Genomic DNA, 19,226 nt, shown 5'->3' on the forward strand with positions numbered 1-19,226 from the left:
GAAGCCCCAGAGGCCAGAATGTGTCTACTTCCATGCGGGATTGCCTGGGTGTGAGAGGTAGGGATCTGTCCATCAGAATCCAGCCATCTCAATTGTTGTGGCTGCGGTATGGATGATGGATTAGAGGAGGGCCCGGTTGTACGCAGGAGCCCAAGGAAACTATGGCTGGCATCCAGAGAAAGATGAGACACTAGACTAGGACAGAATCAGCAGAAACAATGAGAAGCTTTTGGATAGGGGGCATATTCAGGAAGCAACATCAATAGAAATGGGTGATGGATTCGATGCAGTAGATGAAAAAGACAGGGTCAAAGATGGCTCCTAGGTTTCTGCCTCGTGCTGGGTAGTGACTAGTGGTGCCTATCACAGAGCTGGGCAACACTGCAAGAGGACCAGGTATGGAGAGAAAAGATCTGGTCTTGGGCGTGTAGAATTTGAGGGGCCTTTGAGATATCCATGTATAATGCCAATTATGTAATCCAGAGCTCATAGATAAAAATTCTAAATTATGTTTTATTAAAAAAAAAAAAAAAAAAAAAAAACTTTTCTTCCCAAACTGCAGCTGCCTGAAGCAGACAAAAGAATGTGGGCTTTAAAACGAGAAGAGCCAGGGATGGAATCATCCCTTACCAGCTCTGTGCTCCTAACCTGACTTGGTTTCCACTTCCTCCTCTGTCATCTGGGAACATATTGAGGATGAAAAGAAATAGCACTTGAAAAGTGCCTGGAATAGTGTGAGCTCTCAGCAAAGCCAAGCCAGAACCATGTTCATACTTTTTGTATATCCCATGGCACCTGGTACTGTCCTGGCCAAGGAGGTCCAACAATATTGTGTATACCAAACTGACTTGAAATATTCTGTGAACTGTCAGTAAACCACCGTTTCCTCTTGTGAGAAAACCACTTGCTCTCGAAATCATTGTTCCACTTGGCACCCTATTGAAGTGACACCAAATCGTAAGTTATGCACAGAGCATGTGTTACTCCCATCATCCACATACCCTGGTCTACCACCCAGGCTTGGGAGCATCTAGTATTTGGCAGGGCCAGCAACTCTCTAGTTTTTTGGTTTTTTTTATACTATCGGAAGCCCTAGGTGTCCGATCCAGTGGTGTGCATCATACTCATGCCAGAATCCATTCACCTAACCAACCATTGCTTCCTCCTCCCGGAGGACGTGACTGTCATTCTCATGGAATTGCCATCGGTAGCTTTTAAGAACTGTCTTCATGGCTAAGCCTGTTCAGCTTGAGTTAGCTTAATGGTGGCCCAGCTCATCTAGACAGGATGGGACGGACTTCTCCATTCATTTAAATGTTTACTAGGGCCAAAACTGGTTTGGCTCAGTGGATAGAGCGTCAGCCTGCGGACTGAAAGGTCCCGGGTTTGATTCCAATCAAGGGCATGTACCTTGGTTGTGGGCACACCCCCCGTAAGGGGTGTGCAAGAGGCAGCTGATTGATGATTCTCTCTCATCGATTTTTCTAACTCTCTATCCCTCCCTCTTCCTCTTCCTCTCTCTAAAAAAAAAAAAAAAAAAAAAAAAAAAAAAAAAAATCAATAAAATATGTAAATATTTACTAGGCACCTACTATGTGCCAATCCAGAAAAAGAGTGTTCCAGAACAATGACTTCTGCCCTCAAAAAGTTTATTACCTTAGGTTGAGTGTGAGTTTCTTGGGCAGAGGAGGTAGAAAAACAAGTTAAATACCTAAATGTATAAGTATCCCTTGTGATAAGTGAAGAAAACTTATGAAGAGGGTCCTCTTTAGAATAGATGATCAGAGAAGGCCTCAAGAGCAGGTGACATTTTCCCAGCTTGTGTGGCTCAGTAGCTGAGCACTAACCCATGCACTAAGAGGTCACTGGTTTGATTCCTGGTCAGGGAACATGCCTGGGTTGTGGGCTCCATCCCCTGTAGGGGCTGTGCAGGAGGCAGCCAATCAATGTTGATGCTTCTCTCTTATTGCTATTTCTATCCCTCTCTCCCTCTCCTTTCCTTTCTCTAAAATCAATAAAAAAAAAAAACTTTTATCAATAAAAAAGAGCAGGTGACATTTAAAATGATTAACTTAGAGAAATTTAAAGTCCATTCTTACCTGTGTACCCTAAGCCAAATTCACATTTAAGTCATCCTGCTGTTTTTAAAATACGTTTATCTGGTGCTTATCTATATATATAAATGCCTAAGCAACCATAACGAAACACCAGAAAGACCTGTTGGCCAGTTGCTATGACATGCACTGACCACCAGGGGGCAGACGCTCAGTGCAGGAGCTGCCCTCTGGCTGAGCAGTGCTCTCACAGGGGGAGCACTGCTCAGCCAGAAGGCAGGCTCACGGCTGGCGAGTGCAGCTGCAGGGGTAGGAGACTCTCCCAACTCCAAGGCAACAGCAGGTGCAGCGGGCTGGGATAAGCACAAGGGGCACACTGCTACATCCCCAAGGGGTCCCAAATTGTGAGAGGGCACAGGCCAGGCTGAGGGATCCCTCCCCTGCCCTTCTCCCCTCCCCGCACAAATCCGTGCATTGGGTCTCTAGTAAATAATAAAAAGAGCAACCATTTCATACTTATATTGTAACTTCTGTAAAGAACGAAAAATAAAAAATCATTCCTAGGCATGTTGATTAAAAAAAAGGTTTGAGGTCTGATGAATAAATACCATTTGCTATAAAAAATGAAGTTTACTATAAACTATTGAAACTAGTTATCTATCAACTTGCCTGACATCTCTAAAATGGTCTAGAAAATAATAGAATCGTTAGGATAATTATGAAATGTCCCAAGGCGATGAGTGACTTCCTTTTGGATGCATAAATTGTTCAATACCCACCACTTGCCAGGCACAGGGCTGAGTTCCAAGAATACAAAGACAAATAGAACATGATGCCTAACCTTTCACATTGACTAGTATTAGTGGAACACTTAGGATCTGCTCAAACAGGTCCTAGTGTTGCTTCCTTTGATTGCTCCTGTTTTGTTTCCTTACTTTATCAACAGATGTTACAACTAAATGATGCAATGATCCTGATAGTGGGCATGTTTTTTTTTTTTTAAGACAAAAGTGTGTATTCAATATTGAAAACCCACTACCCAACGTGTTGAATCTACTGCATTTCTTGTGCCTGTCGGTGAAGCAGAGAAACACGTTTTTATGGCTAGCTATAATTGTATCTGTTCGCAAACCCTTTGCTCAGCATCACTGGATGGCAAAGATTTAAATGTCACCTTTTCCTTCCAAAATGGATGAAATTCCCACAGTTCTTGTCTTTTAGTCCTGGATCTTTAGTTCCAAGTCAGTTATCCACCCTAAGCCCAGAATTCCAATCTTGGTCTGTACCTCAACTGAAAGAGACACACACTCCCAAATTTAGGGAGCAATACTGCACACCCAACCCTTTATGTTTCATTACAATTTCACAACCAACTTTCCACAGCTCCTACAGAAAACAAGTCTCAGGAACTCTCTGCTCACCCGTTATGTAAACTCTCCCCAAAAAATTGCACACCCATTGTTTCTTCATCCCAACAAACCATACGGAAAACCATCTATAAGAAGACACGTCAGCTCTAACTGGTTTGGCTCAGTGGATAGAGCATCGGCCTGCAGACTGAAGGGTCCCAGGTCAAGGGCATGTACCTTGATTGTGGGCACATCCCCAGGAGGGGGTGTGCAGGAGGCAGCTGATGGATGTTTCTCTCCCATCGATGTTTCTAACTATCCCTCTCCCTTCCTCTCTGTAAAAAGTCAAATATATATATATATATATATATATATATATATATATATATATATTAAAGAAGACACTTCATGCTGATTTCCATTCAAATATGGGGCTGTCTGAACTTAAATGATACCAAGATGCTTCTAGCTAACTAAACACATAACTGTGTCCCAATGTTTTCTATGTTTTAAATATTCCCAAGAGTAATCTAGTTTGAATAGGATTCCTGTGCTTTCTTATACCACCTCTCCTCTACACTCCTCTGATGAAGTCAGACAGGAATAAATACAATTGAGAATGGAGCACACAGAATCAAGCCTGTTTCTCCTGGCTGAACCTTGTATGCTGACTGATTAAAGCAGCTGGTAGTTTACTACATGGTACACTTCAAAAATTTCATCAATAGATTAAGTTTAAAGTTTATTTTTTAAAAAGGAAAATACCGAACAAAAGGCTAGACTTCCCTTCCATTTAGAAGAATTGCCAGATCCATCCACCACTGAACAGCTGAGCTACATAATGTACCCTTCGAACTGGGCAGCTTCTACAAAAATGGAAGGACTCCTCCCAAATCCAGTTAATGTGCTCGATACAAAGAGAACATGTTTCTGCAACAAATACATTTAGAACGTGGTGTTTTACAGAGTAACTAATGAGGGCTCTAGCCATGGGGGGGGGGGGGGAATGACTTTTCCAGGATATTAAGTATTCTGACTCACCATTTAACAGAAGTGCAAGCAAAAATGCAAATGCAAATGAAATGTATACACATTTATGACTTTATCAGCTGTATCTGGCTTTATTTACCAGGAAGAGAAGCTTGGAAAGCCAACATACACTTGTATTTCTCTTTCAAATAGTTCCCTGTCTCCAAGCACTGGTTGGAGCAAAGTATTAATTCTGAGTCTGTTGATCTACCTAGCCAAGAGAAACACAGTGGATAGATAAAAACAGACAACTTTGTCTTCTTAAAAGTAAGGAATGCACCTTCACCATAAAAACCCCAGGCACAATCTTGAATAGGAACCTTCTTAAGAATTCCACATTAGTCCTGATCCTCCTGCTAAACGTCTGTGTGACTGTGAGCAAGCCATCTCACCTCTGTAAGCCGCAGCCGGCTTACCCATAAAAGGGGCCAGTGTCTGGACTAGTTAGTTACTACTTGAATTCTCTATCAGAAAGAAAGCACCTAAATCCCCAATGACTGGTGTGTTAATAATATTTAAGACCCATTCCACTCCTTTGCCATCATTCTTCTAAACACCACTTTCCAGTAAAGAGAGGTGGAGAGAGAAGAGGATTCTTAAAGGGAACAGGCGCTAGTTTGGTTTTGCTCACAAGGTTCCCCCACTGAAGCCATGAGCTGGTATTAGCATCTGTGAAATTTACTCAAATATAAAAACGAGTGTTTGGTTTCTCCCTCTCAAGACATACTCTTCCATAAAATGGCACGAGTCAATTTCTACTGTTGTATCCTTCAGGGGGTTACACATTACTAACAACTGAGTTGGGGAGGGGGGAGAGCATGGCATAGAGGACATGGATCTATTGTCTACACGGAGTAAGAACAGCTCTTCTCTATGTGATGTGTTCAGGAAGGAGTTCAACAATGGGCACCTATACGTGTTAGCTTGGGGGGCGGGGGGAGGCACACCTTCTGTAGCTAAATTATCTTCTGGGTCAGCAGGTGTTGGGATGAGATGCTGGTGCTTAAAGTTACTTCACTCACCTCCGTCATTCAACAGCTATTTACTGAGTACTTAATGGTATGTAAACCCCAAAGCTAAAAAAACAATTAAAAAACAAAACAAACAAACAAACAAACAAAAAACAACTAAAAGTATTGCATTGACTGACTGGAATTTTCTTTTCTTTCTTTCTTTCTTTCTTTTTTTTTTTTTTTTTTTTTGGGGGGGGGGGTGGTTCCAAGTAAATCCTGACATGTATTTTAGAGGAGTTCAGCCTCTCACAATATGTTCAAATCAAATAGTAATACTAAACAATACAGATGCAGAGCTGAAGTACACTTGGAATTTTTCTTTCCCTTCATTAAGTGGTAAGTGATGAAGGGGAGGGAGGAGTAAATTACAAATGAAATAGAGAACTAGTTAAATCCTTAGTTAATACGGTTATAAAGCCCTTTCTCCCCCTCCCCCTTAGAAAACAATAGCACTGGATGACAAACACACTGATAAGCATTATAGAATGCTAACACTAGAAAGAGAAGGAAAATTCAATACAGACCTCATGTTTTATATGTGGGGATTGAAGGCTCAGAGGTGCTATGATTTGGCCCAGATCATAGAGACAAACATGGTGCCAGAACTAGAACCCAGGTCACCAGCAGGCACGTGTCACAGTCCCTGGGGTACTGCACCATCTGTGATGTGTCCTAACAACTATCGGAAGTAGAACAACGGCATAACCCACAAAGCAATGGGAGCTCAGACTTCTAGCCTTGCAAACTTCACTGGATTAGACATGAAACCATGGACAACCCCCACACCCTTCTAAGCCTCCTCATCTGTCAAGTGTGAACGGTAATTCACAGGGAGACTGTGCAGACCAAAATAAAGGCAGAAGCTCGGACCACTGTGAAAAATGTCACACAATCACAAAACCAGCACTGGCTGGCGAGAGTGGGGGTCGTGTGAGTATTTTAGAAAACCTTGCTGTGACTCCACTTCCAGTCACTGGTTACCTTGTGAAGACCTCGTACGTGGGAGCCCCACATTCCTCCTACGTGGTTAACAGTCTTTGCCCTGCTTCTCTCAGGAGGGGTCAGAATTACAGGAGAACACTGAAAAGCAATTGTAAGTAGTATGGCACTGATGCAAACATAAGGTGTTATTATTAAATCCCTCTAGCCTTCATCTGGACAAAATGCGCCACCGTCCAATCATTCCGTTCTTAATAGTTTCCTTCTTAAGTGAGACATCATGATCCATCAGTCTCAGACTTACCAGCTTCCCCATCAGTCCTCTCAGTCTCCACTCACATTACTACATACAGAGCCGTTTCCCCCAGCTCCAGACCTTGTCCGATGCTTACTCAATTGGCATGAAGTGGGATGAGAAAGGATTTTTGCCCTGGGGCTTCCTTTCAGCTGGAAATGCTCGGACAAAAGCTTCCATGAACAAGTTACTTCACATGAGAGATGTAGCGAAACCAACCCTTCCACTTTCCTCCACTGGCCTGCGGAACCCAGCCTTCCCAGAGAACCAGAGAGAAGCCGGAGAGGCAACAGGGATTCCCCAAACCTCCCCTCCGAAGAACTGACCAGGGCACTGCCTCTCCTTCGCAGACTCACTCATCCAAAGGCCCAACGCGTCTGATCCCCAAGAATCAGTCACCCAGTAGCTCGGGCCTCCAGCAGGCTGAGACTGTCACAGAAACGCGGGGAGGGAGAGGGACACAGCATTTTTTGGTCTGCAACCCTCTGCTGCTCATAGAAAGCATCAGAATAACTCAACATTTCTTTGCTGAGAGCCCTGATTACCAGGATATAAGATGAGAGACTCATCAGCCTACTCCAACAACTTCTCTGGACCAGGTTTCTATCCAACCAACCACGCTGGGCAAATGAGACAGGTAAACTGTGGGGGAGGGAGGGAAGGATAAGAAATGACAACAGGCTCATTTGCATAGATGAGCGATAAGCAGGCGTTTGTTGTCTTCAGTTCTGGCAACTCCTGGCATTGGCCTGGCAAATCAAACCCGGTCATTCTCCCTCTCTGTGGCCCCCACACGCTCACCTGCTCCCCCACAACCCCCCCCCCCCCCAGCTGTTGGGGCAGTGGACTGGGCCGGGGAGAGACTGGGGGGAGAGGAGCCGAGGAAACACGTTCGTCTGGTGCAGCATTTCGGCTGGAACCGAACCGCACCTGTTCAATCCGGCTCCAATACCAGAACGGCGACTTGAAAGCCCCCCTCTTTGGAGATCCCCGGGCGCCTACCAAGTTCGCCGCTCGTTAGGGCGGTGGGGGATGCCTCCTGCTACTGCCAAACTCAGCTAGTTACCCCCAAAAAGGGACGGCGCTCTGCTTAAGGGCACCCAGATGGTCCCCGGGTGTCACCGCAGCCCCGTGTCAGCGGGGTGGCTGGCGGGTGGGCACCCTCGGGGCGCACACGCGGCCGTGGACCCCGCGGAAGGAAGATCCCGCTCCGGTGGCCACGCGCACCGCCTCCCCCTTTCCCCCGGCACCGCGCGGACCAAGCGGGAGCGAAGAGAGATCGTCCGAGGCTCAGAGTCCCCGACCCCGAGCGCCAGAGGAGGGTCCGGGGAGAAGGGGCCGCGGACGCGCAGGAAACTTACCTCCCTCGGGCAGCATTCGGGCGCCTCCGCTGTCCAGACCAGTTGCGCCACAGTCTGCAAGTTATCTGGGTGGTGGTGGTGGTGCTTTTCCCCGGCGCAGGAAGAGCAGTGAGGCCGAGGGGCGCCGAGGGGCCGGGGTCTCGGCGGGCCGGGGGCGGGGCCGGGGTGCCGCGCGGGGAGCTCGCAGGTGCGGGGCCCGGGCCCGGGGCCACTCTCGCCCCGGACGCGCCTCGGCGGCGGGGGCGCGCGGCTGCAAGTGTGCAATGCGCGCGCGCCGCGGCGAGTGTGTGTCCCCGCTTTCCCCTTCCTCCCCGCCGGTCGGTCCTTTGGTCAAGACTCGGCAGCGAGCGGACACCACAGCCCTGGCCTCTCGGAGCGGCTCCGCTGCCCTGCGCACAGCCTCGCCGCCGCCGCGCACCCCCAGCCGGTCCGGAGAGCAGAGCGGCGGCGCCCCGGGCTGGGGCGCAGGTCCCGGCGCAGGACGCGCCCGAGTCGGAGCCGGGCGCGGAGCGAGCGAGCGAGCCGCGCGGTGACTGCCGCCGGCTCCGGGAGGCTGCAGGCCCCGCCCGCCGGCCGCCCAGGCTCTTCCCCTTTTCTCTCCACCCCCTCGCTCCATCCCGCACGCCCTGCAGGGAAACCAGACCGGTTTGCAGCGGCTGCGGCAGCGGGAGCCTCCGCCGCAGTCCGATTGGGTGCCCGAGTGCTTTCCTAGGGACGCGGCTTTCTCTGTCCCGGGTGCCCAGGCCGGGGTGCCCAGGCCGGAGAGCAGGGGCAGCAGAGCCTCTGGGTTTGGCCGATCCCCCCAAGTCCCCAGAGTTAGCCGGGGGGAGCCTCCCGGGGGCTCTCCGAGTGCTGCGTCCGGGCTCAGCTGGCTGCTTGGGATGGGGCTCCCCCCCCCCATCCCGTCCCCAACACCCCCCCCCCTCCCCGCCTCACTCTGCAACTCTGCAACACCTTGTCTCCTAACCGCTGGACTCGGCTTGGAAGGGACAGGCTGGGATTCCAAGGCGACGCTGTCTCCCCTCCTCAGGACAGCAGGTGTTCCCAGGAAATAAGACCTACCTTCTCAGGTAGGGAAGAGTTGGCGAGGGGGGCCCCGCGGAGAGAAAGCTGGAGGTGCACACAGCGCCTATGGGCTGTGTTGGGGTTGGGGACCAAATCGGACTGAGAGCGCTGAGTGGGCGAGGGGCACTTGCATGCTCACCTGCTGTCAGTGTGGCTACAGAGAGGGCAGGTCTAAAGAACTCTTCTAGGGAAAATATGCCGTCATGGCAGCTGTAGCTAAAGGTACTCAACAGGAACCGAAAAGGTAGCGGATCTCTCTCCCAGATGAACCGAAAGCAAGGGGGTAATTCTAACCCTCGTTACTTCCTTCCACTTTCCTCTCGAGTGGCGTGGCTCACGTTGGAACATCGTCCCCCGCGGGTCGCAGGTTGGATTCTGGTCAGGACACAAGCCCAGGGTTGTGGGTTCGATTCCCATCGGGCTCGTGAGGGGGGCAAAGGATCATCTGTGTTCTCTTTCACATCACACCAATGTTTCTCTCTCCCTCTCCCTTCCTTTCCAAAACAACAACTACAACCCACTGATGGAAAACGTGGGGTGCGTACAGTCTACCTGAGGAAGACCAAACAATTCATAGTCCTTATTGTCAAAATCACTGACTTGGTGAGCTACCATGACTTTCTGTTTAAAAGGATACTCCCCAAATTCTCAGCAAATGAAACCCTTTTTTTCAGTTCTGAAATCTTCTTATACTTTCCCCCCCCACCCACCCCCCCAACACACATTGAGGAAGAGTGTTACTGTTTAATGTCAGCTCAGAATGGAGATCAATAATTCCTTGGCAACACAAACAACCCACATGCTTAGACTTTTGCCAGCTTACTTCTTCCAGATGTGTCTGGCATTTTTAGGGCATCGCTTGGTGAGGACCTGTAAAGTGTGTCTGGCTTTATCCTGGCATCCTAAACCCTCAAAGCTCAGAGCAGCCACACACTTCTATCCAGGTGGTCTGATTTTGCAGAAGAGAAAATGAACACCCAGAGATAGTCAGTGACTTAAGGGCCAAACCCCAGGTTCCTTGGTTCCCAGTTCTTGAACAGGAAATAAACACTGGAATTAATAAAGTTCAATGAGGAGTCGATAGAGGGGGCAGTGGAGGGAAGAGGAACAGGTCTAAAGAACCTTCATGGGCCTGGTGTGAAGCACTGGGTAGGGGGCAGCAGACACCACTGGAAGCAGCAGGAGGCGGGGCTCCGGGAATGGTAATCCCAGTCTCCCCTTCTTTCCCCTCAGACTCTGCCCTGAAATCCCAGGATGGGAAAATGAATCTGCTTCCCAGAGAGGTAAGTGAAAAGGCAACTCGGTTCTCAATATCTGCTGGGAATGCAGGAGAGGTGAACACAGGTAAAATTAAATTTAAATCGCAGTGGATCAGAGATGGCCACACACATTATATACAAACACACACATACACGTGTGCACACATGCATGTGGGCACACAGCCCTTGTTTCCCATGAAGAGCCTGAGTGATCCCTTGCTGTAAAGCACTGAAGCCAACAGCCTTCAGTTTCCAGAGAGACGCCACAAGGCAGACCGACCACTGGCTACTTAGAGCGCTTAACTCTGTTGTACAGATTCTAAACGGCTATACCAAGAGTCTTAAAAATCATCAGTACGGCGCATTAATTCATGGAACAAGGAACCACACAGAGTGAAACCTGATAGTTCTTCCCTATTCTCTCCAAATCTATTAACAAGAATTTGGGAAAGTCACCCTGTGGAAGTAAACCAAGATCAATATCACTAGCTGTAATGACTTGGCAAGAAAATCTGGGAACATTTTAACAATCAGAAAATGCTCACCTAATTGTTTTTACTTAATTTCAAGTATAATTTCTCCAATGTTTCCAGATCTTAGTCCAAAGTCTTAATAATGCTACACAATACTCCCTGAGAAGGAATAAGCATAGAATCCTGGTACTAGATTTGATAGCATTAATGCCCCTAAGTAATGCCCTCCCTTATCCAGGTCCTTTTCCTCTGACTTTGTAGTCCCTTTATGCCGTGAACATAAAACTGTGTGTGTGTGGTTTTTTGGTTTGTTTTTTTTAAAAGTCCAGCCCAGCCAGCAGGGCTCAGTTGTTAAGCAATGACCTATGAACTAGGTGGTCACGGTTCCATTCCCGGTCAGGGCATATGCCTAGGTGGCAGGTTGTTTGGGGTGTGCAGAAGGCAGCTGATCAATGATTCTCTCTCATCATTGATGTTTCTCTCTCTCCTTCTCCCTTCCTCTCTAAAATCAATAAAAATATATTTTAAAAAGAGAGAAATTCCTTTTTTAAAAAAAAAAGTGTATTTCTGCTCCTGTTCTTAGAATCCTGCCATCTCCATGAGAACAAGCCCATTGGAGGATGAAAGGCCCCATAGGGCAGAGCTGAGTCATCACTGCTGAGGCCATCCTTGACCAGACAGCCCTCAGGAGACTGCAGAGGTACAAGCAAGCCCAAAGGAGATCGGCCAGGCGTGGTCCAGATCAGCAGACATGCCCACCAACGGAATTTATTCACCGGAAATAATACATGGTTACTATGTTAAGTCACCACTTCAGTGATCTATTGCTGCATTAACAACCACCCCAAGATGAGTAGCCGAAACCACCACCATTTACTATTTTTTCATAATTCTGTGAGTCAGCCGAACTCAGCTGGGCATTGGCCGGAGTCACTCACTTGGCACCTGAGCAGGAAGGTCTGAGAAGTCTTCATTCACACGTCAGGCACCTCAGTCTGCCGCCACATGACCTCTGCCTCTCCAGGTCACTAGGTTGGGCTTCCTTCCAGCACGTGGTCCTTTCTTCTGGGTGGACAGACTTCCTACCTGGAAGCTGGCTTCCAGGGAGGCACTGGGCACTGCCAGTCTTCTTAAGGACTGAGCTTGGGAGTTCTAGAATACCCACTTCATTCTATTGGACAAAGCAGTCACAAGACCCACCAGACTTAGGCGGAGAGGAAAGAGACTCACACTTTTGGTTTGAGGGGAAGAGTGTATGTATAAAAATAAAAGGGCCCTATCTCACCTGCTAAGTTTTTTGGGGGGTGGTTATACCTTTTTTAGCTAAATTTTTCTAAGCTATGGGACTTTGGGCTAGTTATAAAACTTTCCTGGACCTTTCAATGAAGTGAGGGAGGTTGAGTTTGCATATTTAACTTTTTCTTTAGGGACATCTCAAGGGCAAACCAAAGTCCCATAGGTATCCAGAAAGGAGTTGCTAGAGGGAATTTGTGCAGCATTGGTCAACTATGGGTGCTTCTAGTAGGTCATCTGTATCTGTTCTTCAACTAGACACAGTCCTCAAGAATCCACATGAAAGGCATGCCTTGTGGCGGGTCCAAGCAGCTTGGCTGGTGGGAGAAGGAGCAGGGGCCAGGCAGCCCAGGCTCCAAAAGACTCAGGGCCCGCCTTGGCCCTCAGGCACCCAGCAAGCACCCCCCAGCAGCCACCCTCCCCGAGAGGATGGCCAGCACCACACCACAGAGGGCACGTGAAGAGATCCATGGGTTGTCAGCTATACCTGCTCCTGCAAAAGTGGAAATGAAGAAAAAAAAATTTTTTTAAAGGCAGCAGGAAAGGATAAATCTGCAGATAAAAAAGTACAAACAAAGGGAAAACAGACTGAAGTGGCCGACCAAGAACTTAAAGATCTACCTGCGGAAAATGGAGAAACTAAAAATGAGAATCCAGCCTCGGATGTAGCAGCAGAGAAAGAAGCCAAGTCTGATTAGTATCATATTAATAATATTAGTTATAAGACATATAATACCATGACTTATCAGTGGTTCTTGTCTCCCTTCCTATGCAATCCAGAGAAATATTTTTATCAACTATTTTGTAGTGTAAATACTTTTTTAAAAGAGGAAATAATTTGTTGATTGTTTATTTTATTTATTTATTTATTTATTTATTTATTTATTTATTTTATTTATTTTTTTGTACAACCAGAAAATAGTGGGATGTTGAATATGGGAGGCTTTGTCTTAACATTCCATAATTGGGGGTCATTTCTATATCCTATCATACAAAGCATACTAAATGGCAATATGGCATCCATTGTGTATTTCATGTGTCTTGAACATTTTAAATTACTTCTGTTCCCATGTTTTTGGAGGTATTGTTTCCTAAAGAAAACCCCTCCTCAACCTTGGCTCTTCTTGTCAGAATTTTGTGCATCTGTGACAGCTCTGGTGAGGCAGTCCAGTTTCCCTGGTAACTTTGTTAATGTGAAAGATTGAACGTTTCATCATGTAGCATATATGATATTACATTGCAAATTAGTGGGACTTTGATGTTATAGCATATCAACGTTTGAAGATATAGGCACTTGGTACTCCATTAAGGAAAATTAACCTCCACATTTTAAGCTGAAAATTCACTGGAATAACTGTTTAGAAAAAAATCACAACTATGTAACCTTTAAGTTTTTGGTACATATGCTAAGAATTATGTACAAATTGAAATGTCTGTATTTATGCTCAAAGGAATTGATAAAATGTCAATTATGAAAGAAAAAAAAAAAGGCATGCATTGCCTCCACAGATGTGAAACAGAAGGAGAGGCTGCCTTCTCCACAGCCCCTGAATGACCACCTTCCATCACACTGTCTTCTCTTTCTGGAAACTTGATTTCCAAGCAGACATGAAAAGCCACTGCTCAGCTGCCTCCCCTGTATACCTCTGTGAACCCCTATATATACCTGAAATGAGATGCTCATTTCAGAGGACTCTGTGTCCTCTGATTTCAGTTTTGCTCTTTAGGTTAGCAAGGCTTGAAACCCTCATCCTACTGCCTTCCTTCTTTTTCCCTGTACCATCTTCCTTTCTGCTAGCTTTTCTTTTCTTTGCTGCATCTTTTCTTTCTTAATCCTTTAGAAGAAGAAGAAGAAGAAGAAGAAGAAGAAGAAGAAGAAGAAGAAGAAGAAAGAGAGAGAGAGAGAGAGAGAGAGAGAGAGAGAGAGAGAGAGAGAGAGAGAGAGAGAGATATCAATGAGAGCAATACATCGATTGGCTACCTCCTACATAGCCCACTCTGGGGACCAAGCCCACAATCTGGGCATGTGCTCTGACCAGGAATTGAACTGGGGACTTCTTGGTTTATGGGTCGATGCTCAACGAGCCACACCAGCTGGACTCTCTTAATCCTATTCATTTCTTGTTCCTCCTTCCTCTCAGGATTGGAAAGAGCACTGAGCTAGGAGTGCTAAGACCTGTTTTCCCACCCCACCCACTGCACCAGTGAAGTCTGTATTCTCTCTCAGCTTCAGAGTCCTCAGATTCAGATTCCTATCTATATCATGAGGGTGTTTGATGAGATGCATTGAAGAGTCATAAACCTAACAGACAATGACTCTTACAGCCCCCTTTCAACACATACAGTAGCAAAACCTGGAGGAGGTGGAATATTAAGGCCTCGGAACTCCTTAGAAGAGGTGTACATGAATCTCAGCCTTTCTCAAATAATTTCCAATACCTAAGTACTGTTTTGCTAAGTTTTTCATTTTCAGTTAGAAAACATGCAATTCTTCCAGCTACAAGCCCCACTTAACTCACCATTCTTTGTCTAGAGATTGGTGTCATTCTAGCTCTCAAGACTAGCTCATTCTTCAGCCAGAAACTAGGACATCTAGATGCCCAATGTTAGGCATTCCGCTCTGACCCCAACAATGTTCTCCAATATACCTGGTAATCCAGCTACAAAAATATGAAAAAGAACTTTTAAAAAGGGTTTCCCTAACAAATTCACCAAAATATAAAATTATATGCATTGAGATTATAATGCTGTGAAAAAATGCACATGAACAACTCCTGAAATTAAAGTTCTTATGGTAGGGTGGGGAAATTCTAGGATTTAGAAACATTTCAATGTCGTGTTGTTTTTACACTTATTGATGTATATGCTATTAAAACTTCTAATTTCCACTAGCCTACACAATGGTTTCTGTTGAGTTCAGTTAGTCCTTTACTCTTGACCATTTTTTTTTCTTGTTAGAAACAGTCTCACATACCTTTTCCAGCTGAATTTTTACTTTGCCCAGAAATTATTTTTAAAAACAATATAAACGTAATAGTGTTTGATTTGAAGAATGAACAAGAAATGAGAGAATATCAGAACAGACGGGAGAAAGAAGGGGGGAAAGTAGAGAATTGTTAGGATAGCACAGAGAACCAAGGTTTATTTCAGAAAGCGTCCTACAGACACTAACATGTAGACACACAATCTTTATATCAAGTCTGACCTTGAGTGTTAAGGAACCTGAAAGTCAAGGCCTTCCTATGAGAGAAAGCACCCCCCCCCCCCCATTTTGTTTGGAGAGGCCATTTTTAAAGCTCGAGGTAGGTAAAGAAGGCAGAAATGAGTCAGCAATGTTCCTCAAGTCAAAAACTGCAAAATCTATTGCAACTATTATACCCTGGGGAACAGTATGTGGAGAAGACAACCTAAAGTCACAGAAACAAGCTGTGGAACCAGGGGCAAAACCCCAGGCCACCATGTATCCCCTGGAGCAGAAGAGGGTCAGCCGAATCTGCCCTGGACTCCATGCCTCAGCATGGGTTTGCCACGCGACGCTCTTCTTTGTCCTAATATGTGAAGTACTCAGTTATCTTCTTCCTCTTTAAAACATTAAAATAATTTCTTATCGATGGTGAATACATTTGACATCAGACGGGCCGCCATAAAAGAGAAACAGATCTAGAAAGAATACCAAGAAACAAAGGAATCTACGGGGAAGGCTGGGAAAGAAGGAAATGAATTCAGTAAAGACACTCAAGTTTCCTCAATAGAGGCAACAGCCGTCCACTCAGGACATCTGGGCAGCTGATGCCTGCCTGTCACCATGGGGGAAGGGCTCCGGTGCTGGCCGAGAGCGAGATGAGCTCTGCTCTGGTGGAGGCACAGCCCTCAGAGCCCCGATGTGGAGTTTCTCCTCGTTGCTAGCTGAAGGGAGGGGGTGCGCATAGGTCAAGGGCACAGGACTTGTAGAAGAGAACTGAACGCTGACTTGGATCGTCCAGTGGAGTCCTTTGAAGCTTTCCCAAGTCCTCCGGGACCCCTCCACCTGTGCACGCCCCTGAAGGCCAGCGCCGACCTGTGCTTTCGCTTCTCCCAACATTTAGGGACTTTCCTGGACTTGAAACCATTTAGGTAGAACCTTCCTAGCAAGCCTCTCCTCTTGGTGACATTTGCATTTCTCTGCTTTGCTGGCCAAACAGGGCTCTCATTTTGCCAATGCTCTCATTGTTCACCCTCTGGCCCAGCAACCTAGAAGAGTTTGCTGGGGTTGCGGGTGGAAAAAGGAAATAAGCAAACGGATGTAACATATAACCCTCAATCCTCAGTGAATTGATACAATAAAGGTTCATCTCTTATTCGACACGGTTTGGCGAGAGGGTTGACTTCAGGCGGTCATTCGGGGACGCTGGCTCCTCCCATCTGTGGCGCCATTGTTTTTACATTTGGCCTCCAAAATCCCTGCTGAACTGGAAGGAAGCAAAAAATGTAAGATGCCTGGAATGGACGTGGCAAATATCACCTCCACCTATGTTCCACTGGCCAGAACTCAGCCATGGCCCCCGCTGGCCACAGGGAGTCCGGAGATGCATGTATAATAGCTGTGCCAGGGAAGGAGGGGAGAGCCCAGGTGTGCTGTGCATGCATTCTCTGCCTGATGTCTACACTGAAGACAAGTCATCCGAGGTTTGTTCTTGAACAGCTCTGATTGGAGACTCAGAAGGGAACGTCTTCAGGGGTCAGGCTATTCTCCTGAACTTGTATCTGGGTGTTTCCTCCAGAATCTCGGCCTCTCGTGTGTGTGGCGTTCTGGATGGCACTGCTGTCTTGCAAGTGTCTGTGGACATACAAGAAAACATAAGGAGTCCACTGCCTACATTGCTAGAAAACTGAACACTTGAGGCAAGTGGAAAAAGAGGGGTCTTCCAGAGCCTCTGCCATCAGGAGAGCGCCACTGCCTCCGTCATCCTGGGAGGAGACAGAATCCCCGCAACCAGCTTCTGCTGCCACTAGACACTCTGGAGCCTTTGGGTGGTGGGAGAGAGAAACGTAAGTCCAAGCTCCACCTGCACACCCTGTCCTGAAGGTGCAGGTGATCGCAGGAGAAAGGGTTATAACGAGGGAAAGACAAAAAGGACGAGTGAGCAAGAGGCATGTGGTTTTTCCTAACACAAATACCCTATAAGGAAAATATAGAAGTTGGGGTTACTGTGGGGATTTACAGACACTTTAACCAAAAAGACAAAGCCACACCATGAAGATGGTAAGTTAGGAATGTTAGAGAATTGCCCATTTTTTTCTTACTACATAAGACTCCGCTCCGTCTTTTTCTGTGTAAGGGGTAAGGTTGGGTGGGGTCAGGTGGGGTCGGATTGGGGGAGGAATGGACCAGGCTACATCCTCTCCACGTTCTACTGTCTCTTCTTGGTTTGTGTCCATTGGCAGTGGACATTGTGTATGTGTGTGTGTAACTTAGTATTTTCCCTTCATTTTAAAGTAGTGAGTGTAAGAGAGAAGTCCTCTATTGTGACCATTCTGCACACAGTGGTATTTCCAGAGACTTTAAGAAGGAATGGTTAAAGAGGTTTGTTTCATATGTGGGGTTTGTTCACGATATCATGATAATAATAAAAGGCATAATTTGAACTTGACCATAGAGTACGATCCCAAAAAAGTACAGCAAGTCTAGAAAAATGTCCTTGGAGAAACTGCTAAAATGTTAGCTATTGTTGCCTTTTCAGAGTATTGTTGTGCTAATTTTTCAAATCAGGAAATGATAAACAATTGAGGAAATACATTAACATTTAATGATGACAAAAATTTATGTATGACTTAAGAATTTAGAAAATTTTATGAAGGCAGAAGAAATTACTTAATTTCCTTTACCCAGAGATTGCCACTTCCAACATCTGGTATTTGCTTAAAAATATGTGTTAAAAATTTTATACTATTTTTAGTTTAAAATAACATGTGTGCAGGGCAAAGGATCTGAATAGACATTTCGCCAAAGAAGATATACAATTAGAAGAACATGAAACAGAACTCAACATCATTAGCTATTAAAGAATGCAAGTCAGAATCACAGTGAGATACCACTTCACACCCACTAGGGTGGCTAAAATTAGAAAGATATAAAACCAAGTGTTGGTGAGGATGTGGAGACATTGGAGCCCTCATACAGTGCTGGCAGAAATATTAAATCTCTTGGAAAACAGTCTGACTGTTCCTCAAAAGGTTAAACATGGAATTACCATATGACCCAACAATTTCATTGCTAGGTATTTACCCAAGAGAAATGAAAACATATATTCACATGTCAATGTGTACACAAATGTTCATAGCAGCACTATTCACAATAGCCAAAAAATAAATATAAATAAATAAAGGGGGGGGGGGGGGAAACAAGCCAAATCTTTAATAACTGATGGATGGATAAATAAAATGTAGTATATCCCTATAATAGACTACCATTCAGCAATAAAAATGAATAAGTACTAATACATGCTACTACATGGATGAATCTTGAAAACACTATGCTAACTGGAATGTTATATGATTTCATCTATATGAAATGCTCAGAATGGGCAAATATATAAAGACAGAAAATAGATTAGTGGTTGCCTAGGACTGGGAAGAAGAACCCTTGCTGAGGAAATGGGGAGTAACTACTAACGGATACTGGGTTTTAGGGGGAGATGATGAAAATTTTCTAAAATTGATAGCAATAATGAATGTACAATTCTAAATATACTAAAAAAAAATATGGAATTGTACATTTCAAATTAGTGAATTGAATGATATATAAATCAATCCCAAGAAAAGAGTTGTTTTAAAATAGCAAATACACAACATGTCCATCTCAAAAAATTTCAAACCATATAAAAGAGTCTACAATTAAAAATAAGATTTCCCTTCCCACTCACCATCCACCTCTAGTTCTAGTCTCAGAGAAGAGCACTTTTTTAGTTTCCAGTTTTTTTGTCCTTCGATGGCTCTTGTTTTAAGTTTAAATAATATAGTTATACTTTTTGTAAAAATATATTTGACATTCTACTCTGAAAGAGAGACATTAATAAATACGGTTTACTATATCCAAAATCCACGTTTCTGCCTCCCA

General features: G+C 45.5%; 1 long non-coding RNA gene across 2 annotated transcripts; it reads left to right on the forward strand.

Annotated features, from left to right (window-relative positions):
- The first annotated feature begins 8,583 nt into the window (after positions 1 to 8,583).
- On the forward strand, positions 8,584 to 13,970 carry LOC118716516. Of its 2 annotated transcripts, none has more exons than XR_004987176.2 (3): positions 8,584 to 9,110; positions 10,339 to 10,449; positions 11,421 to 13,970. It is a non-coding gene; the product is annotated as an uncharacterized LOC118716516 (long non-coding RNA). The 2 variants fall into 2 exon arrangements; XR_004987177.2 differs by lacking the exon at positions 8,584 to 9,110 and adding an exon at positions 9,141 to 9,708.
- Positions 13,971 to 19,226: the final 5,256 nt, after the last annotated feature.

Source organism: Pipistrellus kuhlii, unplaced genomic scaffold, assembly GCF_014108245.1.
Source record: "Pipistrellus kuhlii isolate mPipKuh1 unplaced genomic scaffold, mPipKuh1.p scaffold_m20_p_12, whole genome shotgun sequence".
In the NCBI taxonomy this organism is placed as follows: domain Eukaryota; kingdom Metazoa; phylum Chordata; class Mammalia; order Chiroptera; family Vespertilionidae; genus Pipistrellus; species Pipistrellus kuhlii.